Here is a 26,575-nt window from a genome sequence, read left to right as displayed (position 1 = left end):
TAAGATAGAGTGGATAGTAAAAGGTGTTCAATTCTCGATTTTCATGGTAGTAAGTCAAAGATGCTGTTTTAAATTGCTTATAAATAGCAAGCTAGATTTGAAGTATGTTACTTAGACCTATGCTGTCCAGTACAGTGGCCACTTGTCATATGCAGCTATTGAATATCTAAAGGGTTGCCAGTGTGAATTGATACATTCTCTAAGTAGGAAATAGATTTAACATGAAAAAAAATTTAAATATCTCATTCATATTTTTTATATTGACTACATGTTAAATAATATTTTGGATTATGGGAGTAAGTAAAATATGTCATTAAAATTATTTTATCTATTTCTTTTTACTTTAAAAATATGACTACTAGACTTATTAAGGTGGCTCACATTACATTTTCATTGGACAACACTCATCTAGGATTTTAGAGCTAAAAGCCAGGAGAACCAAAACCCCAAAATTTTAAGACTAGTTCCCTCTGGAGAGTAGTACAAGTGTGGAGGCAAAGGCTTCATGTTTTTATTTCTGCCTTTTGTATAGACTGAATTTTTAATGTGAAGTTCCTCTACTATTCTTTAAATGAACATTTAATTAAATACAAATAAAGGATAAGGTGTAATAAATAGATTATAATACAGTTTTTTCTTTTATAATTGAGATTTTATTGGTTGTTTTGAGGATCACTACACAAATATTTCAATTTGTACACAATCCTTCACATTCGTACCCAGAAATCTAAAAAATCATATAGTTGTGATTGTTAACAGTTATTCCAGTGACTTGCCAGCTTAAAATCTGGAGCAAACTCTCCTTAACAGGATAGCAAGTACCAATGTCTTCAAATATTAATATGCTGTTACATCATAAGTCCCACTGATTCACAATTTAATATCATATACACTACATATTCAAACTGTCAATCATTCACAGCACACTAACCAAGTTACTAGGAAAACTGGACTACCACAACCAAAGATGTTACAGAGTTCATGAAATTCTGACCAGGAGAGCCAAGATCAAAAAGTGGTTTGCTGTAGAAAATAATTCTACCAAAACAATATGTGAAGAGATGTACTTAAAAATGTTCAAGACATTAAATGCACAACTGACTCCAAACTGCCATTCGTATGTTTTTATATTATAGGATATAAAAGCTACAGCCCACCTATGGAACATTAAGCTGACACCCAACACAATCAAAGCCTCTCCTATCTAATATCACACTATTTTCTGGTTGTACCAAAAAATAAACAACCAGAAAATGATTTTACCTCTTAATACGAAGCATTTACACTTAAAAAATGGGATGAGGTGGGATTCTCTCCTTTTTAAAAATATTTTTAGAGCTACCAAAAACTTGCATTTACAAAATAGTTGATAAATATTCCTCTGGATTGTACAAGAAGGGAAACAGGGGCCACTGGCAGGACTGGGTGTGTGGTATTAATCGGGCTTGGCTTCTTTCTCTTCTTCATCAGAGGCTGGGCTCTCCTCGTTTTTAGTCTCTGCATTTTCTGCAGGTAAGTCTCTTTAGTCTCTTGGTTGTCCACTTCTGCCTGTTGTCCCTTTGCTCTTCTTTTTCCTTTTGTTTGCACTTTTTTGTATGAAGATTCACCCTTTCCCGCCGCCTTTTTTGACTTTGTTTCCACTCTCGCAGGAGCGGGTTTGCTGACAGCCTCCCCAACATCCCCTTGGGCTCCTCCTTCGCCACCCACTCAGCAGAGCTGACCTTCTCCTGGGCACCATGGCAGCGGGCAGGCAGAGCCCGGTGCCTGAAGGCTGCGCTGTCGAGAGCCCTCACCGAGTTGAGTAGTCTGGCTGCGGCCACTCCTCCTCCCAGACTATGGTACATTTTTAAAGAAAAAATTAGGTGGGTGTTTGAGAGAAATCAAAAAGTCAAAGTGAGGTGAGTGAAGCAGATTAAAACTTAGAAACGATACAGCTTTCAATATATAAGAAAAGAAGGAAAGGGGCAGTAGGTAATTGTACTTGGGAAGGGAGGTTAAGCTTGTAAAATGTAATATTGATCAGCAGGGCACAGTTCAGTTTAAAACTCAATTTTAGGGATCACTGGATAGTTTCCTATAGATTATATTAAGTAATAATGCAAAATAATTAGTAGATGGTGGCATTGTGATGGCTAATTCAAATGTAGTTAGCTTTATGCTTAAGTAATAAACACATGCTCTAATTTAGCAAAGATAGACTTGCTTGTAATGGGTCACTTTACTAAAGAAGCTTGTCCTTAACTTAAATAACCAACAAGGAACTTCAGAATTGAATATCTTTAAATATTATCTTGAAAATTCAACACCCCAAATTTGCAGAGCTTCTAGAGAAGCAACATCAGGGGAAGAATGTGGATTTTCTATTATAATTTTGTCAGGGGAGTTTATAATTTCCTCAGTTCTGTCTCGTCGCAACAAAAATTTGAAGCAGTGGACCAGTGTTATGGCCCTCGGATGGACCAGTGTTACAGCTTCGTGTTACAGCTCAGTTTTATTTAGAAAGTAAAGGAAAATACATCGTTAAGGTGTGAGGGAATGCCAACCCAAAAGACTAGAAGAGAAGAGAGGTTTTGGCTCCTCTTTTTATGTTTTTCTCCCCCCCGGGCCTGTCCTCTGTAAATTGGGCTAGCGAGGAGTGCTGTTTGTTTTACCTCTTGTTCTATTTTCACAGGCTTTTCCCTTCCTTGTCTTTTAGCCACCACCATTCTGGATTCATTTTTCCTATTCTAACTACCTAACATCCCCACCCGCCCCCAAGAGATGGGAGGCCAAGTTCTTTGAGAACAGGGGCATAGAAGTCTTTCTGGCTATTTCCTGCTGAAATGGGATGGGGAGGGGCATTGGGCCTCCCCCTCTTGCTGTCTCAGGCCTCAGAGTCCTTCTAGTGGTGACCGTACAAGAGTGAGTGATATTTTCTGTGGTCGGCTGTAGTTTTATATATCACTGTTGCACTGACACTGCATGTTGTAGCTTGTTGACCTGGGCAGAGACAAAACGGGTTAGACAGTTGATGATACATAGAGCAATCATAAGCAGCATCAATATGGTAATGACAGGGACTAGCAGGGGCATTAGCCAACTCCAAATTCCCATCACCAGGAATATTCCCCAAAGAGAGATTATAGCCACCCAGAGAACTCTCCAGCTCATTCTTTGAGATCCTGTAGGGTCTAAATGTTTTTCTTGAGGACTGTGAGACTTTCTTTAACTTACCTGGAGGTATTTACCCAGAAACAACATGTCTCATTCAAGATGGCTCAAGTCCCTCCTTGTTCAGGGTTCAGGAGATCCATCCCCTGTCTCTTTTGGAGTACAACCCCTGCCAAGCTGTGTTGGCTCTTTAGAGCTGATCTGAGAAATGTTATCCCCATAAACTTAATTTTGGGGTGTTCATTAGAATGGCACTCATTTGTAGTCCTGAATAGGGATCTGAGATATCCCCGGAGCTCACAGATATATTGAGTGTCCTCTTCTGTTTCCTTCCATGGCTTGACTTGTGAGCAGTGAATCTAGGAGTTGTGTCCTGGTACCTTGACTGCTGTGGGAGTAGAAAGTGTTACAGGGTAGGGGCCCTTGCATTTGGGCTGGAGTTGAGCCTTGGGAGATCCATCTTTCCAGACTTTAATTAGGACTTGAGTCCCTGGAGCATATAGTGGTGACTTTTTAGAATCTTTTGGGTCCTGGTTGACACCTCACAAGTGTATATCCTGTTGGAATTGCCCAGTGGCCATGGTATAAGACCAGAGGGTATGAGCCTCTGGATCTAGGAAGAGATCATTGACATAAACAAAAGGCCTCCCATATAACATCTCGTAAGGACTAAGACCAACCTGTTTCTTAGGGTCAGTACAGGTGAGGAGGAGAGCTATTGGTAAAGCCTCTTTCCATCCCAGGGAGGTCTCCTGGGTTATCTTATTTATCGCTGATTTTCAGAATTGGTTTGCTCTTTCTGCTTTTCCTGAAGACTGAGGCCTCTAGGCACAATGGAAATAAGTAATGCCCACTGCCTTAGAGACCTGCTGGGTGACCTTAGAATTAAATGATGTCCCATTGTCACTTTGTAATGACCTGGGCAGACCAAATCTCAGAATGATTTCAGGGAGCAGTTTTTTTTTTTTTTTTTTTTTTTTTAATTTTAACCACCTCTTCAGCCTTCTCAGTCCAGGTGGGAAAGCCTTCAATCCATCCTGTGAATGTATCTATCATGACTAATAGGTATTTATACCTTTGAGAACCTGGCATCTGGGTGAAGTCCATCTGCCAGTCCTTTCCTGGGTAGGTCCCACATTGTTGGATGCGCTGGGCCAGCTGGGGTCTTCTAGCTCCTTGGGGATTGTTATATTGGCAAGTGGGACAAGTGGAGACCACTTGCCTTATAGTTGTTTGGAGGCCTGTTCCTCTGAAGGACCTTTCTAGTAATCTTTGGAGGGCCTTTTCCCCTAAATGAGGATATTCAGTAGTCTCCAATTTTGAGACCATAGAGGCTAAGCCTTTGCCACCAGGTACTTCAGGCCAATTAGCTGAGCTCATAGCCCCGACTCGAGCTTTAGAGCTAGGAAAAGGAAAAAGAGTAACCATTTACACTGACTCCAAGTATGCCTTTCTGGTGCTACATGCACATGCTGCTGTTTGGAAAGAAAGGGACCACTTGACCATCCAAGGGCCCCCTAAATGAGTGGTGGCATGTAAGGAGTTAACCCACTTCCATTGGATGTTCTCAGGCAGAAAAAGGAGTCTCTCTTTTTGGAACCATCCCATATGATCTTGAAAACCCTCACTCTTAGCTGTAAGAGTCTCACTTTCAGTATATGAGGGAGTTTTTGGCAAATTAGTCTGTGGGACTAAGGTGGCTACCCCTATTAGGTCACGTTCTGTAATGCTGCTCTCTTAGCTGCTTGATCGGCTCCTTGGTTCCCTCTCGCCACTTCTGTCCTCCCTTGTTGGTGTCTTTACAGTGGGGACTGAAACCTCAGTGGCCAGATGGACTGCCTCCAAGAGCCTAAGGATTTCATCACCTTATTTGATTGGGAACCCTCTGGAGATCTTGAACAGTTCGCCAGGTTCTGCCCTTTTTCTTTACAGGGAGGATCGGAATGTTACATTGTGAATTGGTGGGGACTAATAGCCCACAGGCAAGGAATTTATTTATTAGAGGCTGTAGTCTTTCCTGGGCTCTTCTGAGGGGATATTGTTTCTGGTTAGGAAACCGAGTGGGATCTTGGGGGACAATGATGACCGGTTCAGCTTGGTGGGCTCGTCCAGGAGTCCCCTGGCCCCACACCTGGGGGTTAATTTTGTCCTCCCATAGTTTTTGGTCCCTTTCTATTGGAGAGGGTGTAATGGATTCTTTAGCAGTAACCAGAAGCTATAGGGCTCTAGAGGATGAAAAGCTTCCCATCATAAGGGTGGTCTCCAGTTTAGTGAGTATATCTCTTCCAAATAAGGGAGTAGGACACTCAGGGACCACCAGAAACTTGTGGGAAATTATTTGTCCATCCAAGCAACAAAGAAGTGCTTGGGTGAATCTTTTAATAATTGTTTTTCGTGTAGCACCCAAAATGGTACAGGTTTGGGAGAAGAAAGCTCTGGAGTAGGAGGTCAGGACAGAGCAGGTAGCCCCTGTGTCAGCCAAGAAATTCTCAGACCTACCTGCCACATCCAGTTGTACCCTTGGTTCCAGCCCCGTGATGGTTGTCTGTGACAGGCGGGCTGGCTGGAGTGGGCTGCTTCAGTCCTGTTGACCCATCGTGAGGGAAGGCTTGGCGCTTGACCTTGAGACTCTTGGGTCCCAAGGACAGAGTGCTGCCTAATGTCTCAACTGATATCATTTGTAGCAAGCTGTTTTAGGAGACTTGTCACAGTTTGTACAGTCTTTTGTCCAATGGCCCACCTGTCTACAGATTAGGCCTTTACCTTGTACCTTGTTCTTCAAGGACTCAGAGTTTGCCATAGGGCTTCCCTGGATGGCAGTCAACATCTGGGCATGCCTTGTCTCTTTCCTTTTCTCCTTTTCCCGAGCCTTGGCCTCCCTCTCCTATTCTCTGTTATAAAAGGTATTGGTGGCTGTCTGGACCATCTCATCTAAAGAGGCAGCAGGGTCCTGCTGCTGTAGGTGTTGTAACTTTATCCTGTTGTCTGATGCAGATTGGGACAGAAATTTGTCCTTTAAAATCCCTTGTCCCTCATAAGAGTCTAAGTCCAGATTGTTAAATTTTTGGAGGGCCTCTTTTAGCCTTTCCAGAAAGGCAATGGGGTTCTCGTGGGGCTCCTGAGTTATTGCTGAGACCCGGGCATACCTTTTGCTGGGCTGCTTTTAGTCCCGCCTTCACACAGAGCAGAAAATGATCCCTTTCCATGATGTGCTCAGGATCATTATAATTCCAATCAGGATCTAAGGAGGTGACTTCAGTTTCCCCTACTGGGTATTTATCACATGACATGTGAAGCCCCATAGTATACCTTTGGGCTTCCTTTAAGACCCTAGCATGCTCAGGGTCAGATAAAATTTGACTAAATATGACCATGATGTCTTCCACATCAAGTGAAAGGCCAAGGCAATGTGTTGAAATGTATCTATATATTTGCCTGGATCATCTGTATTGCTTCCCAGGTCTTGTTTGGTCTTAGTTCTAAGAGGGAGAAGGGCTTATAGACCTGGGTTGGTCCAAATTCTCCTCCAGTAAGGGACATACTCGAGTTGGCTTTTGTGGAGGGGGTGCTCCTGGATATGGGGGCACTTTTGGGTACAAGGAAGGAGCACCAGGCAACTAGAGAGCCTTGGGAGGTGAGCCTTCATGGGGAGGGGGGTCTTTCTCTTGGTTGTCTGTGCTTAGTAGGCTCACTTTTAGGGCATACAACAATCCCATACTTAGGACAGAGTTCCTTCATATCTCTTAGTCAGAAGAAAATGTGGACATAAGGGATCTCTGTCCATTTCCCCTGTCTTTTGCAGAATAAGTCTAGCTGCAGGATGGGATTGTAATTTAAACTCCCATCCTCAGGCCAGTGTTCCTTGTGTCCCAGAGGATACCATAGCCATACAGTGGCACAAAAGAATTTTAAGCAACTTCTCCTTAAAGTTAGAGGATCTAACAGCTTCCAGTTATCAAGGATGCATCTCAAGGGCACTTGTCAGGAACTGGGTTAGTTATTTCCCATCTGAGAGACAGTGATGACATGGAGGAAAAGAAAAAATCTAATAGGCCTCCTTCAGTTTCCATGGGTGGACTTCCTTAAGGGTGAATCTTTTTGAAGCTTGTCCTACCCAGTACTGTTGCAACCTGAGAGCCAGGCATCCCCGGGTCAGGGTGCAGATCCCCAGGCAGGCTGAGGCATGACAGCCTGGAGGTCCAATCCCTACCTCCTGGAACCCCTGCACTGGCAGATCCCCGAGCAGGCTGAGGCACGACAACTTTTCGAGGACCAGATCCCTAGGCAGGTCAACCTCCTAGGACCGTGGACTGGAGTTGGGCATCCCCAAGGTCTCCAGCATAACCAGTGCTGGGTAGGATTAAGGGGTTGTAATTTTAACTCATTGCCAGTTTGTTCACCACAGATGGGAATAGATATCATGACATAAAGCAATCCAAGCCTGTGCCTTGAGACTGGGAACCTGGTGAAGCAGCCATAGCTTTATCCTGTTACTGCTCTAAGGGAATATAAGTCACTGATTTCCTCCCCTAGTCCTCCATAAGAGCAGCTTAGGGTGTCTCCAATGGTAAGCATTTCATTGTCAGACTCACTTTAGGTAATAGCAGAAGTTATGACAAAAGAGTGGGTTATCTGGTCCTGTTAGGGGCTTTTAGAGTATTTTAATAAAAAGGGGAGTGGAGCAATATTCCCTACAAGGGGGCAGGGTCCTGGTTGTAGGAGTTAGTAAGTGGCTTAAGAACAAATTGATAAGAGACAACAGGCCAGATGTTCCATACAGTGGAGTGGAGATTTGATCCAGGGGTATGTTTATAACTTTAGAAGGGTGGTAAGGCTTTGGCCCCAAACGGCCTGCAGGGCTAACTCCCAAAGTGGCAAAAATTATTCCTGGAAGCCCAACTGCCCTTGAAGGGATGCCACTAGGTGGACTTCTAGCAGGCATTGTGTGCCTGTCGCCTGCCCTAGTAGGTTCACTGAGAGATGCTGTTCTTGCACATGTTGCAGGAAACATGGAAGATGAAGGCCTGAATATGGAGAGGGATTGGGTATTATACAGTATTTCCCCCCCAAGGCCCAGCTGTTTTCTGGTTGTCCCTCCAGAAGATTGTAGAGGTGACATTGTGGACCTGGATGGAGCTCAGGAAAAGAGCATAAAATAGGAGGGAAGGGAGCAGGGCACAACTTTCGAAAGAATGACATAGAGCAAGTGAAAGTGGAGCCGCTCAGTTGTGTCCGACTCTTTGCGACCCCATGGACTGTAGCCTACATTGTTTCTCCATCCATGGGATTTTCTAGGCAAGAATACTAGAGTGGGTTGCCATTTCCTTCTCCAAGGGTATAACATAAACTGATTAAAATCAAGTGGGTCCAAAATGACAAGTCAAATTCAACTAAACCTTGATCCCCAATCTGCATGCTAACTGGCACACCCAGAGGTGCCAGCAGGACAGTTCCAAGGCATTGTCAAAAGACAGAGGAGAAGTGGGTGGTTCCCCAATTGTTGGAATGATCCTTTCGCTCATTAGCATATGAAATCACCCAGCTCGAAAAAACTAACCACACTACATTCCGTGGCCACTGCACTTTCCTCTGTGATGGCCCACACCCTGTGGAGTGTGCTTCTCTCTGAGTCTGAAAAAATCCACCTCTGCTGGGGTCCAGCCCTGGTGGATCTAGGGTGATTCGAAGGTGGGGTTGGAATCGGCGTTCTAGGAAAAATCTTAATTACAGATATATAGAGAGATTAGAAACGGATAGTGTAGTAGGAAAATTAGTGGAGAAAAAGAGGCTGAATAACTTGGTTTACAGGGAATAGCATCCATGCTCCAGATGGGAATTCAGCCAGAAAAACGGGAAGCAAGAAAGAAACGACATGGGGGAATCAGTCTTTCCAGAAATTGATCCGATTTCTTTATTTTTCAGGTTTGTTTATATACCTTTTTGTTGTACATAGGGATGAATACAGAGTCACGCGGGGGTCAGCAGACCTGACCCTTGTCACAATCAGGTGCTTCATATAAAATTATACAAAGGTCTTATGGGTGTTACATCATCTTCTGGCCATGAGACCTGCTGACAGTTTATGGCCCTTTCTGATACCAGTCAGTTAATCAGAAAACTTATTTTTCCAGGGGTGATTTTTCTTAAATCAGGCGCCACCCTCCAAATAAAGTTGCATTCCTATAGGGTGAGGGTGTAGTGAGTTACAACTAGGAAAGGAATTTACTTAGCCTAAGGTTTAACATGATTAATCTTAAAGGTTAATACTTATTTTTCCTATATGCTAGTTATATTCATTATAAGGGCAAGGAATATGGAGATTTAGCAGCAAATATTGGCTCAACAAATGAAAACCCTTCACCAATGTTCCCCTTAAGATCTATTTAGTCTTAAGATAGTGATAAAGTTACATTTTTACATAGCAAGGACTCAGCGATTTATAACAAAGTACAGTGATCTATAACAAAAGAGAAAATTCATTAACTCAAAAAGTCTAGTATCGCTAACATCAAAAACTACTATATTTCCTTTTCTATATTCCAAATACATTGATTAATATATTCCCAGGTGCCTAAGGATATGGAGGCCTGGCGGCAATCACTGACTCAACAATGAGAAAAGCCCTATGCTGATACTCCAAACTCTCTGTGCTGTTTATGGTTGAGAGGTTGTCACACAAGCTAGTCTGCCAGCAGAGAGGTTTGACCTGAGACACCCTTGTCACACCCAGGGCAGGGAATTAGTAGTGATTATTGACAGGACAAATCAAAAAAACCCTTCACCAATATAATTTCTAATCAACCCACTATACTATACTAATAATTTTCTAACTTCTTAAAAGAGTCTGTATTTAGAAAGTTTTAAAGCATCTCAGGCCTCCCAAGGTTGGGGGGCTGTAAACAATCACGTGTGGCCGGACAAACCTGATCAGGGAGGCTAGAGGACCTCCAGAGGAATTTCTAAGTTGAAACACTCTTGTCACACCCAGGAATTTTTATTAACTGGAGCTGCAAATTTATTCCTTCTCGGAGAGAAATGGTTATGGGGGAGAGCCCCCTGTAAAATCAGAGGTGTAGGTGAGAGCATGAAACAGACTCTGGTTTTGGGGTTGGATGCTCGGGAACAGGGGGTTTCCTGAGGCTTGACCATGCCTTTGCGTATGCCAAGCCTCCTTCCTCATGACCTTTGCCATGGGCGGAGTTCCTCACACTGGCCCCCAGCACACCTCTTAACTATCGCTGTGTCTCTAACTGAATTTTTGCAATGAGACATCAGAACCTGCGCTTCATTAGGTCTTGAAGCCAAGCATCATGGGTTTGGGCCAGGCTCAAGTCCCAGGAGAGAGAAGCTGAAGGACAGGAGGAAGAAGCAGTGGGAAAAACGTGCTGAGGAATCCCCTTCATAACCTACTGGAAAACCTGCTAAATACCTGACCTGTGCTCACAGTTTTCATTGGCCTGATCCTTGGCATAAAGAAGATTCAGGACAGAAGAACCCCCACCAGCCTGGGCAAAGCTACTGGGGCCCAGCAGACAGTGGAGCCTTTGGGACACACTGAGGAGTAGCCTCTGCCGGAGTCCCTCATTTGCACCCACGGCCGCTCACCTGTTCACGGGGGGTTCAAGGAAACAAGAAACAAGAGATTGTAAAGGAATCAAGATTTTGTTAGGCATATGTCCTTCTAGCCATAGGAGTGAGGACCTCCTACCTTAACCAGAGGTCTTCTGGAATCTGAGACGAGCCGTGTGAGCTTTCTGCTGTTTGTTTTTTGCTGTCCTGTTTTCCAGTCTGCTGGGCTTCTTGTCACTGCCCCTGCACTGGGTCTTCTTGGGTTTAGCTTCTACCTTGGAAGCTTTCGCCAAGTTGGGCTCCTGCTGTGCTTGGCCTCTTCCTTGTGGGGGCTGAGCTGAGGTTGTTTCAGCCAGGTTAAATCTGAGAAACAGCACCATAGATGTTCGGGGAGTTTGTAATTTCCTCAGTTTTGTCTCATTGCAACAAAAATAAGCGAAGCAACGGACCAGCATTACAGCCTTCAGATGGACCAATGTTACAGCTCAGTTTTACTTAGAAAGTAAAGGAAAATACATCCTCAAGGTGTGAGGGAAAGCCAACTCAAAAGACTAGAAGAGAAAAAAGGTTTTGGCTCCTCTTTTTATGTGGTTCCCCCCCCCCCCCTCCCCGGGCCTGCCCTATGTAAATTGGGCTAGTGAGGAGTGCTGTTTGTTTTACCTCACTGTTTGAGGTCCTCACTCCAGTCCTTGGACCTTCTTTCGTTCTATTTTCACAGGCTTTTCCCTTCCTTGTCTTTAGCCACCCCCTTGCCTGGACTTCTTTTTCCTATTCTAACTACCTAACAATTGCAATTAAAGAAAATGTAGTAATATTAAATTTACAAACAGTATTTAATAAAATGTATATTCAAAATTTCTTGGATACATAGTTATGTAAAATCAATTTTAGTATTAATTGAAAATAATATTATCAGTTAAGTCTTTTTTTATGAGGAATAATATGTTTTCAGAGGTCACTTTGAGGAGGAAACGTCTCCATTTCATTAAGAATTTGTTCCATCAAAAATGTTTGTAAATTTTTCCAAAGGGTGGGCAGAAATGTAGATTGATTCAAAATGACAATTTTGAATCACTGTCTTTAAATTTTCTCTGTAGTGTGATTTTACAAAAGAGAGAAATATATTCCACTTTCATCTTTAGTTGTCTTTAATTTCTCACTGCACTTCCCTGGTGGCTCAGAGGTTAAAGCATCTGCCTGCAGTGCGGGAGACCTGGGTTCGATCCCTGGGTCGGGAAGATCAGACCATCCTTTCTTCGGCTATTCTATTTGTATACCCTGGCATATGCTAACATTAAATTTCCTCAGTCTTTGAGGTATTGTGATCTGTTGGTAAACTTTTACAAAAATAATTTATTTTAAGTAATATATTTTGATAGAAAAAGGAAAATGTGACATTAAAGCATTAGAGAACATCAAGAGATTCAAATAAAAGAAGGAATATGGAAAGGGCTGGGCTCAGAGAAGATTATAGCAAACCTCACCAGGTCTGCAGGCTTAAAACTCAGCATGCCTGGTGAGTGTGAGGTCAACTGGGATTGTGGCCTTTTGAGTCCCTCAGTGGAAAACCTGAGATGATTTTAAATGTAGATGACTTCTGGCTCAAGATTAAAAGGATCAGAAGAATTCTTGTCATCAGACACAAAGATCTCGGGGTCTTATCCTAGAGAAGATTTATGTAAAAATCATTAGCTATAGAACAAGTTAGAGCAGAGAATAGTTCTTCAATATATAAAAAGGCTTGCTGATATGCATTTTTATTGATAGATAGGTTCTTTCCTTATGCAAATCAGATCTTAGTTTTGATGGTCAAAAATCACATTCAACCCTTCATTCCAAGATGTTCTTAGGATACATTTCTAGTTATTTGAGACACATTTTTAAACCAGCTGCAATAAAGCCTTCAGTTGATTTAAAACTGCTGCAGCATCTCCTAGAGCTAAATCAGACACTTAATATCTCTACCTTTCAGATCATCAAATCTTATAAGACTTCCTATAAATCTCTGCACTGCTACTCTGTAATGACTTGGGCCAAAGCATTCTGAATTAAATGATGCTATGACTTGATTTATGTACATCTGGACTTTCAACCCAATGGCTTTCTGGCACTCTATCAATCTTCATAAAGCCCTGGTAATGTACTTGAAAAGAACTGCAATGCAGTGAGTTAAAATTGAGGCCTAAGCTTTTGCCAGTGTTACAAGATAAGAAGCCTCATGACCTGGCCCATGTAGTGTAGCTGCTGATGGAGGAGGAATTCTTCTCTGGGTTCAGCAGCTCCCCTCTGATCCCCTAACATTAACTACCACAACCTGAAATGAATTTTTTTCCAATGTGCCCCTTCTGGGAAAGGTTGAGAGGAACTTAGATGCTTGGACTTCTTTACTATTTCTTTTATGATGTTAAATTGAGGCTGATGGAGCATGCTCCCACTTTCACCCTATTAATTTATCCAGATAGGAGCCTCTCTAAGCCCAATATAATATAATGCAATAACTCTAAGGATTGTTTTACTGTTCCCAATATTAGATGACCCATCCTGGGTTTGATTCCTGGGTTGGGAAGATCTCCTGGAGGAGGGCATGGCAACCCACTCCTGTATTCTTTCCTGGAGATTCCACATGGATAGAGGAGCCTGGCAGGTCATGGGGTCACAAAGAGTTGGACATGGCTGAGCGGCTAAGCACAGCACAGCAGAGCAAGCTCATGTGCAAGCTGGTGGCTATGGCAGTACTCTCCCTCACCACCTTTCCCTCAAAGCACCACTCTCTAAGGGGAGGAAGTCATCCAGTCCCATTGCCATCAGGCTTGACCATGTGACTCCCTTTGGCCAATGAAATGTGCTCAGAAATGCCAGATGCCATCTCTGAGCAGAAGCTCCAAGAGTGATTGTGTGGTCTCACGCTAATCCTTTCCCCATGTTAGGTCCCCAGATGGAAGCTACTCCTTCAGCCTGAGTGGGTTCTGGATGGAACAGTCAAAGCCAACCCATGATTGGTGGCTGAAATGAACAAGAAAGAAAATTCTCTTGCTGTAAGCTACTAAGATTTAGGGGTAAAGCTTTTCTTTTGTTACTGTAGCATAACTTAGCCTATGCTTGCTGACATAATCAGCATCCTTTATGGAAACTGCAAGTACTGTCTGAGCATGAATAAACTAAAAAAAGATCAGCAAAGTCACTTTCTTTGGATGATAAGAGTGATAATCTCATTTCTCAAAATCTCTGCACTCCTCCTTGTGTGTGTGTGCATGCGCAGTTGTGTCAGACTCTGTGTGACCCCATGGACTGTAGCCCACCAGGTTCTTCTGTCCACAGGATTTCCCAGACAAGGACACTGGAATGGGTTGCCGTTTCCTCCTCCAGGGGATCTTCCTGACTCAGGGATCGAACTTGCATCTCCTTCAGCTTCTGTATTTACAGGCAGATACTTTACCATTGAGCCACCTGGAAAGCCCATACCCCTTACGTATCCTTTGGAAAACACCGGGCACACTGTGTTCTGGAGTGCAAAATGCCGATACTTGAAGGGATCTGGTAATCTCCCTCTTTCATACCAGGTTGTAGACAGGTCTGGAGTCCTAAAGTCTGGAGATCTCTCTGTTTCATCACTGATAATAGCACTAAGAAATCCACAAACGACTTCTCAGGGAAGAGAGTAAGACTGAAGAGTAAACTGCCTCAGTTTATGGTGGAGCCTGGAGAGATGAGCATGGGTAAAAAATTGCAAACAGCATATGAGCCTAGTGAAGAGAATTATCTGTGGGAGGCCAACTAGACTGATGCAGTCTACATGGCGTTTAGAGTCAAGGGGACTGTCATTCTACCAAGTCTGGGACCGTATAAATCAAAACGGGATGTCATTCAGGGAAAACTATCAAGTCACAAATCCTTAAGACCTTTGGTCTGAATTTAACTCTACCTTTAATAGCTTATGATATAAACTTTAATGCCCCTTTTTATCTCTAAAAATGACTGTATGAGTCTTTTAACCTGCCTGGGTTTTCATTGCAAGTAAGCCACTTTCTGGCTTAATTTTTCTGTACTTCAATGCTTTCTGTTGGGACAGGAGGGCAATAATAGTACTGACTTCATGTAAGTATTGCAAACGAGGCAACAGAGGTAAGATGATGGAAAAGCGCCTTAGGTACTTGATTAACATAATCATAATTGGTTACTTTGCTTATCTCAGAAGATTTCCAAGATTATCAGGTGCCTAGAAAGAACTTTGCAAACTTGATGAAGTATTACTTTTCTTGTCTCTTATTTCTGACTTGGTTGTACAACACAACTTACTATTTTTTGATTGTGAGTCTTTGGAGGATAGAAGTAATTTAGGCTGCTTCATGGATTCGTTCGATAAGAACAAATTTCTTATGAGACCGTTGGAGTCAGAAACAATTTGTCTCCACAAATCAGCCTTAAAATGTATGTCAAATGTTGTAAAATTTCCACAATTTGGTTGATTATTTTTGTCAAAATTTCATCCCAAGGTGACTTTCTTTCCACACCTGGATCTCTTCAAACCATGAAGACTGGTTTCACAAAGTGAACTCTAAAATGATAAAGAAAAAAAATCCATACTCCATGTACAAAACAATGCTTTCAAGATTCTTTGCTCTTTATACATATTGCTCACCTTTCCTTGAGCATGGCCAATGCACCTTTTAAAAATTATTCCAAATTTCATTTTATTGAAAATTGTCTTCATTTTACTTTGGGAAATTAAATAATTATTTCATTCTAATTTATTTTCCAAAAAATAACTGTGGAATGATTCTACCAAAAGTGGTAGAAATCAATCACACTCTGAGGAGATTTCCACAGTCCTGTTTTTAAAGACTTTTATCCTAGAGAGGATTTATCCTTCTGCTTGTGAGTTAAGACATCTTTTCAAGCAAACTGGTTAAGATATATAAGATATCTATCATATAGATATTGTTCTTTGCAACATTCGTATGAAAATAACTTGCTGCTGTTTCAGTCACTCAGTCGTGTCTGACTCTGAGATCTCATTGCCAGGCTCCCTGACCATCACCAACTCCTGGAGCTTGCTCAAACTCATGTCCATCAAGTCCATGGTGCCATCTAACCATCTCATCCTCTGTCATCCCTTTCTCCTCCTGCCTTCAATTTTTTCCAGCATTACAGTCTTTCCCAATGAGTCAGTTCTTTGCATTGGGTGGTCAAAGCACTGGAGTTTCAGCTTCAGCATCAGTCCTTTGAATGAATAATTAGGACTGATTTCCTTTAGGATTCACTGGTTTAATCTCCTTGCAGACCAAGGGACTCTCAAGAGTCTTCTCCAACACCACAGTTCAAAGTCAATCAATTTTTCGGCACTCAGTTTTCTTTATAATCCAACTCTCACATCCATACATGGCTACTGGAAAAGCCATGGTTTTGACTAGACAGGCTTTTGTCAGCAAAGTAATGTTTTTGCTTTTTAAATATGTACTCTAGTTTGGTCATAGCTTTTCATCCAAGGAGCAAGGGTCTTTTAATTTCATGCCTGCAGTCTCCATCTGCAGTGATTTTGAAACTCAAGAAAATAAAATCTCTCACTGTTTCCATTGTTTCCCCATCTATTTGCCACAAAGTGATGGGACCAGATGCCATGATCTTATTTTTTTGAATGTTGAGTTTTAAGCCAGAGTTTTCACTCTTCTCTTTCACTTTCATCAAGAAGCTCTTTAGTTCTTAGTTTTCTGCCATAAGGGTGGTGTCATCTGCATATCTGAGGTCATTGATATTTCTCCTGGCAATCTTGATTCCAGCTTGTGCTTCACTCAGCCTGGCATTTCTCATGATGTACTCGGCATATAAGTTAAATAAGCAGAGTGACAATATACAGCCTTGATGTATTCCTTCCCCAGTTTGGAGCCAGTCCTTTGTTCCATGTCCAGTTCTAACTGTTGCTCCTTGACCTACATACAGATTTCTCAGGAAGCAGGTATGGTGGTTTGGTATTCCCATCGCTTGAAAAAATTTTCAGTTTGTTGTGATCCACACTGTCAAAAGCTTTGGCATAGTCAATGAAGCAGAAGTAGTATTTTTCTGGAATTCTCTTGATTTTTCTATGATCCAAAGGATGTTGGCAATTTGATCTCTTGTTCCCCTGCTTTTTCAAAATCCAACTTGAACATCTGGAAGTTCTCAATTTATGTACTGTTGAAGCCTGGTTTGGAGAATTTTGAGCAATACTTAGCTAATGTTTGAGATGAGAGCAACTGTGTGGTAGTTAGAATATTTTTTAGCATTGCCTTTCTTTGGGATTGGAATGAAAATGAAGCTTTTCCAGTCCTGTGGCCACTGCTGAGTTTTCCAAATTTGCTTGCATATTGAGTGCAGCACTTTCACAGCATCATCTTTTAGGATTTGAAATAGCTCAACTGGAATCCCATCACCTCCACTAGCTTTGTTAATAGTGATGTTTCCTAAGGTCCACTTTGACTTCACGCTCCAGGATGTCTGGCTCTAGGTGAGTGATCACACAATCGTGGTTATCTGGATCATGAAGATCTTTTTTGTATAGTTCTTCTGTGTATTCTTGCCACTTCTTCTTAATATCTTCTGTTTCTGTTAGGTCCATACCATTTCTGTCCTTTATTGTGTCCATCTTTGCATGAAATGTTCCCTTGGTATCTCTAATTTTCTTGAGGTGATCTCTAGTCTTTCCCATTCTATTGTTTTCCTGTACTTGTTGCATTGATCACTGAGGAAGGCTTTCCTATTTCTCCTTGCTATTCTTTGGAACTCTGCATTCAAATGGGTATATCTTTCTTTTTCTCCTTTTCCTTTAGCTTCTCTTCTTTTCTCAGCTATTTGTAAGGCCTCCTCAGACAACTTTTTGCCTTTTTGCATTTCTTTTTCTTGGGGAATGTTGCTCTTTAGGGCGCAAAAAATTCAGCACTTCAACTCAATGAGATAATGCGAGTGATGACTGAAGTTCGAACAAAAGAGAGAAAAGAATAACATTGCCTTCTCTTTGAGAATTCAGAAGCGTTTTTTGTCTTCTTGTCCTGTATTTTGTCCTTTGGCTTTCCAAAGCATTACACACAGCAATAGCGCCATCTATTGGCCTATTTTGAAAGTAAAGTGAAAGTTGCTCAGTAGCGTCTGACTCTTTGGGACCCCATGCACGGTAACCCTCCAGGTTCTTCTGTCCTTGGAATTCTCCAGGCAAGAATACTGTAGTGGGTTGCCATGCCCCTCTCTAGGGATCTTCCCCACCCAGGGATCGAACCGAGGTCTCCCACATTGCAGCCTGACTCTTTACGATTTGAGCTCCTCAGAAATCTGCCTATTGGTCTATTTTGATTATTGATTTTATGTAGTGAAGATTTTTGGCAACTACTCATTACCTGACAGGTGTAGAAGAACAAAGCTCATGGTTTCACTCTGAACACCCTACTCTTTTTTTCTCAGCAACTTCATTGTAGTTTTACAGTTAATTCAGTAACTCACCGATTTTAAAAAGAAATGTTAAGTTAAACTCCTAAACTCGGTTTTCTTTAAAACAGGAAGTTGAGTAAGTACCATAAATAACAAGTTCCTATTAGCTTTTATGTTACAGTGTACTGTGAATAAATAAGCCACCTTAGTGGGATATAAGGTTTACTTTTTCATAACACTAGCTAATTAACTAACCTAATTCAGTTTTATTCCTTTATCCTCAAGTGCTCCTGCTTTCAGGAATAGACATAGTACACTGAAATTTATGAGTTCATATTAACTTCTTGTTTAAATGGAGCTAGAGAGTGCACTTGGTGCATTTATGCAATAGAATCTTGGAGGAGCTTTGCAAATATGCTACTCATTTAAAGACCCTACTGGAAGAAAGCATGGAAATTGTTTTCCTGCTATCTTTGCTAACTTGTGAAACTGATTGACCAGATGAAATATAAGTCAAAGATTCTTTTGAAGTTCAGTGTAAAGATCTCTGGACCAAGACAGACTTGTAAGGAAGTCATTAAAGTGAACAGTAGCAATCTCACCACAACTTCCTGATGTTTGGCTACTTAAAAATAGTGACTCACGTGCAATAAGGGGTTTATGAATATTTGAAAAACAGGGGAAGAAGGAAGCAGGCAAGCGCTTTGTAGCCATACTGCATATAGATCAAGCTCAAAGCAGAGCCAGAAACAGAGATCCATCTGCGTGTGAAGTACTGCAGACTTAAAAAATATTCACAAGTTAAAGCTGAGAGTTATGTTTAATCGGCAAAAAGACTTCAAGCCCGGGAGGCAGCATCTCAAGTAATTCTAAGAGAACTACTTAGAAGAGGCAAGGGGGAAGCCAAGTTAAATGGAAGTTTCACAACATAGGGCAGGTAGTCTGAACGTCAAAATGTTGTTGTTAATTAAAGGAAAACCAGATATTAAGGAATTTAGTGCTTTTTCAATAAATGTGAAGAGGTCTTCCCTGGTGGTTCAGTGGTAAAGAATTCATCTGCCAATGCAGGAGACACTGGTTTGATCCCTGAGTTGGGAAGATATCCTGGAGAAGGAAATGGTAACCTACTCCAGTATTCTTGCCTGGGAAATCCTAGGACAGAGGAGCCTGGCAGGCTACAGTCCATGGGGTCGCAAAAGAGTTGGACGTGATTTAGCAACTAAACAACAACAATGTATGGGCAAATTCAAGACTCTGGGCTCACTGAAATCATTCCTTTGATATGTGCCTCACCTACTGGGGCTAGTGTCCTGTGTTTTCACCTTCTGGGTTTCCTTCAGGCTCACCATAAGGAGTGGCCTCAGTCTGATGGCTATTAGATGGCAGGTATTCTTTTCTTCTCACCAGCTCAGCATTGGTGGTGGCTGCAATTGCTCATGACTGTGACATCTTTTATTCACTGATATGGCAGGAAATACTCCATTTCTTAGCACTAAAGGCACACTGTTCAGGAAGAAAAAAGCATGTAATGAAGGAGACTAAGCAGGGTAGCAAGGATGTAGTCTTAGGGAGGTGCTAGCCTCTGCCCAAACCCACAGGTGAGCTCTGGAGTATAAGCCACATCAAAGATTTGAATTCCTGTATCAGATAATCCTCAGCTCTAAGTTTGTCCCTGGTTGCTTAGGAGGAAGATATAAATTTTCCTGGCAAGGCAGCCCTTATACATGTTGGGTAACTCTCCAGAGGAGCAACTGGTAGCAATTAACTTCCATTATTCGCAGCAACTGAGATGGGCACCCTGGTTCACCTGGGGCTTCTGGGTGGGCTCTGAAGTGTGCTTCCACAGTGCGCCATTCTCATCACTCTGTCCTCATAATAAGCTGTGCTCTTGGCAAATATTGAGCAACATGCTGTTAGTCTTAGATGCTCATCATCCTTACTTGTTGTCATCCCATCCTTGCTTCTCCTGTCAATCTTCCCCTGCCTCCTTTGCCTTCATATGGTCATGAGCAGGAGCCTTTTGCCTTCCACTGCTGCTGCTAAGTCGCTTCAGTCGTGTCCGACTCTGTGCAACCCCATAGATGGCAGCCCAACAGGCTCCGCAGTCCTTGGGATTCTCCAGGCAAGAACACTAGAGTGGGTTGCCATTTCCTTCTCCAATGTATGAAAGTGGAAAGCGAAAATTGAAAGTGAAGTTACTCAGTCGTGTCCAACTCTTAGCGACCCCATGGTCTGCAGCCTACCAGGCTCCTCCGTCCATGGGATTTTATTGCCTAAATCTGCTCTCAAATCCTAGACCTTCTTCTTCTTTCTTCTTCCCCTTCACTCAACTGTTCCTTGTTCATACCCTTTCTCGAATATCTAGATATAATCTATTATCAGTAAGTTATATTTAAAGAATAATATTGGGCCAGTCTTTTAATCCATTGCAAGCTGTTTTCTAAATTAACCAGACTACTTTGAAAAGAAAATCTCTTCAACCTAAGTGATTAATTAGAGAGTTTTTATTTTCTATCAAAAGTCATAAGCAGGGGCCTCAAAACTGTAAGCCTTGAACCAAATTTAAAATCCCAGACTAGAAAGCAAGTTAATATAGAAAAATGGCCCTTAAGCCTAGAATCGCATAACTTATCCCAGTTTTAAAATAGATATAAGAAAATTTATCCAAACTACCTCTCTATATTAATCAAAGTGTCAGCAGCAACCAAATAGAATACTCAAAAAAGAGTAGTTTCAGGAGGTTTCATTAACAAAGAGGATGGCTGCAAAGTTTGTGGGTAGGGGAAACATGAAAAAGAGTAAAGTTGGCTGCAGTCAAAATGATGAAAGAAGTGAGTGATCCACTGAACACAGGAGAGAGTCCTACCGAAATGACTTCCTTTCTGATAACAAGTCTCAAGCTGGTGCCTAACTAATATTGTTTTGAATAGAGACAACTATGTGGCAGATATTGTAGAACAAGGAGGGAATGTTCTGGGGCAAACTGTGGTTCTAATCAAATCTATTTCCTCCTTGTCACATGTTTTTCTTTGTGCAGATTTCATAGTTTGGGGCAAATATATAATCACAGTCTAAAGTTTGAGATTGTAGCTCTTCTTTGAATTTTCCTGTTTAAAAATAGAGATATAATTCACTTCATAAAATTCACCCTTTTAAAGTTTACAGTTCAGCATTTTTTTTGTATATACATGATGTTATGTAACCATCTAATTCCAGAACATCTACCATTTCAAAAAAAAAAAACTTTATACCTGTTACCAGTCATTCCCCATTTCTTCATCCCATAGTCCCTGAAAACCAATAATATACTGTCTCTATATTATTCTGGGCATTTCACAAAAATGGAGTCATATAATATGCTGTCTTTTATGTCTGACTTACTTCACTTAGCATAATGTTTTCAAGGATCGTCCATGTTGTAGCATGTATCGGTACTTTATTTTTATTGCCAGATAATACTTCAGTGTGTGAATATATCTTGTTTTATTCATCCATTCATCTTCTAATGGACATTTGAATTGTTTCTATTTTTTGAATAATGATTCTAAGAACTTCCATGTGCAAACTTGAGTGCCCATGTTTTTCGATTCTTTGGGGTACTCTTTTCTGTTTATAGACAAAATATTTCCCCCTCTGTTTATCATGCTTCTTTTTCTGATGTGTTTCAAGAGAGAAGGAAAAATAAAACTTATTTTACTTTTCCTTTATTAATCAAAAATACTCTTATCTAAACCACCGAAATGAAAACCAAAGTCTGAAGAGTTTACATAAATCACTCTGGGGCAGCAGATGGTTAACAACAGAGCTGAGAATAGAATTCTCTTTGCCTCTAACAGAGGGCTTTATTCCCATTTTCCATTTTTATCTAATACTTTGATTCATTTTTAAAATTGATTTTTATTTTATATTGCGGTATAGTTGATTTAAAATGTGTTAGTTTCAGGTGTACAGCAAAGCAGCTCAGTTATACATATACATACATATGCCCACTCTTTTTAGATTCTTTTCCCATATATAGGCCATTACAGAGTATCAGCCACCTCCAATACTTTGACACCGGATGAGAAGAGATGACTCATTGGAAAAAACCCTGATGCTGGGAAAGATTGCGGGCAGGAGAATGGAGCGACAGAGGGTGAGATGGTTGGATGGCATCGCTGACTCAACACACATGAGTTTGTGCAAACTCCCAGAACTGGTGAGGGCAGCGAAGTCTGGTGTGCTGCAGCCCTTGGGGTTGCAGAGTCGGGCATGACTGAGGGACTAGAAAACAACAGAGCACTGAGTCGAGTTTCCTGTGCTGAATGCAGATGTGCTGTGCTGTTCTTCGTCTCACTCATGTCTGACTCTCTGTGACCCCATTAACAGTAGCCCGCCCACCAGTGGGGATTCTCCAGGCCAGAACACTGGAGTGGGTTGCCACGCCCTCCTCCAGAGGATCTTCCCAACCCAGGGATTGAACCCAGGTCTCCCACATTGCAGGCAGACTCTTTACCATCTGAACCACCATGCTATACGGTAGGTCCTTATTTATTTTTCATTCATTTCCCCCAAATCCTTCAGTTAGCTATCATTTCATAACAAAATACCTCCATACCTAGTAATACAAAATATCAACCATTTCTCATTTCTCATGGGTCTTCAGGCCCAGTGGGGAGTTTTGCTGATCTGAGCAGTGCCCTCATTCATATCATTTCACTGTCGGTCCTCTCAGTGGGGTGTTGATGGTTGCTGTGCTCTGGCACACCTGGGATGTTGGCTAGGGTGACTCATCCCTGCTTCTCATATCCTCTCATCCTCCAGCCAGCTAGCTTGGATTTGTTCTCATGACAAAGACAGGGTTCCAAAAGTGAGGAAAACTACACAAGTTCTCTTGAGACTCAGATCTGTAATGCCCTCACTTCCCCCATAATATATTGGTCCAAACAAGTGCAAGGTCAGGCCCAGATGCAAGGTGGGGAAGAAATAGATTCCACCCCCAATGAGAAGACCTTAGGCTCACATTGCAATTGTGTGGATCCACCAGGGGTGAAAAATTGGGGCCATTTTGCAATCAATCTACCATAGTGCTTGCACTAAGAAATATCTTGCAATAATCAAATGAAAGCTGTCAAGGAAAATAGAGTATCTAGTACTGGGTATCACAGAAGGCAATGGCAACCCACTCCAGTACTCTTGCCTGGAAATCCCATGGATGGAGGAGCCTCGTAAGCTGCAGTCCATGGGGTCACTAAGAGTCAGACACGACTGAGTGATTTTGATTTCACTTTTCACTTTCATGCATTGGAGAAGGAAATGGCAACCCACTTCAGTGTTCTTGCCTGGAGAATCCCAAGGACAGGGGAGCCTAGTGGGCTGCCATTTATGGGGTCACACAGATTCAGACACAACTGAAGTGACTTAGCAGCAGCAGCAGCAGCAGCAGCAGCAGCAGCAGCAGCAGCAGCAGCAGCAGCAGCAGCAGTACTGGGTATAGAGCTCTTGCCAGATTAAATCCTGTTCAGGGATTTCTATGAACACTTCATTCTAGATATACTAGTCTGCATGCTGTTTTCAAATTTACCCCACATTCTCCTGGTCTTCATTGTTTTGATGGTGATGGTTATACAGTATGGACTTGCTGCCCTCCAATGCTTTGAGCAGCAACTTTGGATTCTCAGAATCCAGAGTGTTCCACTTTTAACACATTCTATAATAAATTTACTCATCTATCCACCATAACCTCCTGCCCCACTGGACTGAAAGTTCCCTGAGAACAGAGCTATTGCTTAATGCAACTTTGTGTCATACAGTCCAACCTCCAGCACACAGAAGCAGCCTAAAAATGTGCGGAATGAATAAAGGAAGCCTCAGTTGAGTGCAGTTAGTCACTCAGTCGTGTCCAACTCTCTGCGACCCCATGAATCACAGCACGCCAGGCCTCCCAGTCCAACACCATCTCCCGGAGCTCACTCAGACTCACATCCATCGAGTTGGTGATGCCATCCAGCCATCTCATCCTCGGTCATCCCCTTCTCCTCCTGCCCACAATCCTTCCCAGCATTAGAGTCTTTTCCAATGAGTCAACTCTTCGCATGAGGTGGGCCAAAGTACTGGAATTTCAGCTTTAGCATCATTCCTTCCAAAGAAATCCCAGGGCTGATCTCCTTTAGAATGAACTTGTTGGATCTCCTTGCAGTCCAAGGGACTCTCAAGAGTCTTCTCCAACACTACAGTTCAAAAGCATCAATTCTTCAGCGCTCAGCTTTCTTCACAGTCCAACTCTCTAGCTGCCTTCTTTAGCACACTGAGGACATTTTCCTATTATTTGTTTTATGAATTATCTTTATCACTCAGTTCACTCTTCTCCATTTGCAATATATTGTGCAATATGTGTGTGTGTGTGTGTGTGTATACACACATACACAAGCACATATATATCTTTCAGTTCAGTTCATTTCAGTAGCTCAGTCGTGTCCAACTCCTTGTGACTCCATGGACTGCAGCACACCAGGCTTCCCTATCCATCACCAACTCCCAGAGCTTACTCAAACTCATGTCCATCGAGTCGGTGATGCCATCCAACCATCTTATCCTCTGTTGTCCCCTTCTCCTTCCACCTTCAATCTTTCCCAGCATCAGGGTCTTTTCATATGAGTCAATTCTTTGCATCAGGTGGCCAAAGTACTTGAGTTTCAGCTTCAGCACCAGTCTTCCAATATATTCAGGACTGATTTCCTTTAGGATGGACTGATTAGATCTCCTTGCAGTCAAACACTCTCAAGAGTCTTTTCCAACACCACAGTTCAAAAGCATCAGTTCTTTGGCACTCAGCTTTCTTTATAGTCCAACTTTTACATCCATACATGACTACTGGAAAAACCATGGCTTTGACAAGATGGACGTTTGTGGGCAAAGTAATGTTTCTGCTTTTTAATACACTGTTTAGGTTGGTCATAGCTTTCTTTCCAAGCAGCAAGTGTCTTTTAATTTCATGGCTGCAGTCACCATCTGCTGTGATTTTGGAGTCCCCCCAAAATAAAATCTGTCACTATTTCCACTGTTTCCCCCATCTATTTGCCATGAAGTGATGGCACCAAATGCCATGATATTAGTTTTCTGAATGTTGAGTTTTAAACCACTTGTTCACTCTCTTTCACTTTCATCAAGAGACTCTTTTGTACTTCACTTTTTACCATAAAGGTGGTGTCATCTAAGTATCTGAGGTTATTGATATTTCTCCCAGCAATCTTGATTCCAGCTTGTGCTTCATCCAGCCTGGCATTTCTCATGATGTATTCTGCATAGAAGTTAAATAAGCCAGGTGATAATATACAGCCTTGATGTACTCCTTTCCAGATTTGGAACCAGTCTGTTGTTCTATGTCCAGTTCTAACTGTTGCTCCTTGACCTGCATACAGATTTCTCAGGAGGCAGGTCAGGTGGTCTGATATTCCCATCTCTTTCAGAATTTTCCACAGTTTGTTGTGATCCACACAGTCAAAGGATTTGGCATAGTCAATAAAGCAGAAGTAGATGTTTTTCTGGAGCTCTTTTGCTTTTTCAATGATCCAGTGGACGTTGGCAATTTGATCTCTGGGTCCTCTGCCTTTTCTAAATCCAACTTGAATATCTGGAAGTTCATGGTTCACATACTGTTGAAGCCTGGCTTGAAGAATTTTGAGCATTACTTTGCTAGTGTGTGAGACGAGTGCAATTGCGTGGTAGTTTGAGCACTATTTGGTATTGCCTTTCTTTGGGATTGGAATGAAAACTGAGCTCTTCCAGTCCAATGGCCACTGCTGAGTTTTCCAAATTTGCTGGCATATTGAGTGCAGCACTTTCACAGCATCATCTTACAGGATTTGAAATAGCTCAACTGGAATTCCATCACCTGCACTAGCTTTGTTTGTAGTGATGCTTCCTAAGGCCCACTTGACTTCACATTCCAGGATGTCTGGCTCTAGGTGAGTGATCACACAATCGTCATTGTCTGGGTCATGAAGATCTTTTTTTGTATAGTTCTGTGTATTCTTGCCACCTCTTCTTAGTATCTTCTGCTCCTGTAAGGACCATACTATTTCTGTCCTTTATTGTGCCCATCTTAGCATGAATGTTCCCTTGGTATCTCTAATTTTCACACGTTGTTTGGCTGTGTAAATATATATATATATATATATATATATATATATATATATATATATATATATATATTTAAGCATTCCATTGCTGTTTGGCTTCATTAGCTACCTAAATAATGAATAATGCTCTTTCCTTAGCTCTAATTCTTAATTTTTATTTCACTGTTTCTAAAAAGAATAGAGTAACCATTTTATAGTAACAATGTTCTAGAAACCAGATGTTTTACAATTATTTTAGTAATTATGGTAAAGAGGGAAGCAAAACTGGAGGTCTCATTGTCAGAGAACTTCTTCTCAACAGAGTTTGCATGGTTTTTTATATAAGGAACACCACAGAATAC

The 26,575-nt window shown here is 41.8% G+C and overlaps 2 pseudogenes; one reads left to right on the top strand and one right to left on the bottom strand.

Annotated features, from left to right (window-relative positions):
* Nucleotides 1-1,435: 1,435 nt before the first annotated feature.
* On the bottom strand, nucleotides 1,436-1,844 carry LOC138417271 (non-histone chromosomal protein HMG-14 pseudogene; annotated as a pseudogene).
* An 11,544-nt stretch (nucleotides 1,845-13,388) lies between these two features.
* The window catches only part of LOC138417270 (poly(A) polymerase alpha pseudogene), a 52,430-nt pseudogene continuing 39,243 nt past the window's right edge, over nucleotides 13,389-26,575 (top strand).

Source organism: Ovis canadensis, chromosome 13 (genome assembly GCF_042477335.2).
Source record: "Ovis canadensis isolate MfBH-ARS-UI-01 breed Bighorn chromosome 13, ARS-UI_OviCan_v2, whole genome shotgun sequence".
Lineage (NCBI taxonomy): Eukaryota > Metazoa > Chordata > Mammalia > Artiodactyla > Bovidae > Ovis > Ovis canadensis.
Note: the sequence above shows the minus strand (reverse complement) of the source record. Positions and strands in the feature narration are given on the sequence as shown.